Consider the following 918-nt stretch of genomic DNA (forward strand, 5'->3'; position numbering starts at 1 on the left):
CATCAGCCAACAAAGACCCACCACAAAATCCCCAGATAATAATGGCTGTCTTAAAAGCTCTTTTAAATGTAAAATCCTTATAAGCTCAATGAAAACTGCTAGCAACTTTACTACATGCTTAGGAAGTACAAATGACAATAGGAATTAGATAATTATAATTGGACACATAATTTAACAGGAATATATAAATAATTTAAAGTTCAGTTTATTATGTAGCAGCCTAAACAATTAGTTGGTTGAAGGTTTCCCTACTGGGATTACATAAACTCCCAACAGTCCTCAAGGAATCTATTACATAGCACACGAATAACAACATTTATAAGAGAAAGCAACCATACTATCCTATGCTATGGAGGTATTAAAGTTTCAGGCAATTGTAAGGTGAAAGAACAAATCATCTCGCCTGACTTAAAATGAGGGAAGAGCCAAATTTGCACTGCTCCATGTGCATACCACTTAAATCTAATGAACATTTACATTTAGAAATCTATTATAAGAGAAAATTCTTAATGTCTGTCTGGAATAAAAACCATTAATTTATATAATTTTATTTAAAAATGTATTCTTGTGTATAGTTAAGATGTCATTACTACCCAAAGCACTCTACACGTTCAATGCAATTCCAATCAAAATTGCACCAGCATACTTCTCAAAACTAGAACAAACTATCCAAAAATTTGTATGGAACCACAAAAGACCCCGAATAGCCAANTTAAAAAGAGAAAAAAAAATAAAAGTGTATTCTTGGGGCACCTGGGTGGCTCAGTCGGTTAAGCGTCCAACTTCGACTCAGGTCATGATCTCATGGCTCCATGAGTTCAAGCCCTGCATTGGGCCCGGTGCTGACAGCACAGTGCCTAGAGCCTGCTTCAGATTCTGTGTCTCCCACTCTCTGCCCCTCCCCTTCCCGTGCTCTGA

General features: G+C 36.8%; 1 protein-coding gene across 1 annotated transcript in view; it reads right to left on the bottom strand.

Moving 5' to 3' along the window:
- RADX (RPA1 related single stranded DNA binding protein, X-linked) overlaps nt 1-918 on the bottom strand; it is a 59,710-nt gene that overhangs the window by 11,296 nt on the left and 47,496 nt on the right. The gene's annotated exons all lie outside the window — the stretch shown is intronic.

Source organism: Crocuta crocuta, unplaced genomic scaffold, assembly GCF_008692635.1.
Source record: "Crocuta crocuta isolate KB4526 unplaced genomic scaffold, BGI_CrCroc_1.0 scaffold949, whole genome shotgun sequence".
In the NCBI taxonomy this organism is placed as follows: domain Eukaryota; kingdom Metazoa; phylum Chordata; class Mammalia; order Carnivora; family Hyaenidae; genus Crocuta; species Crocuta crocuta.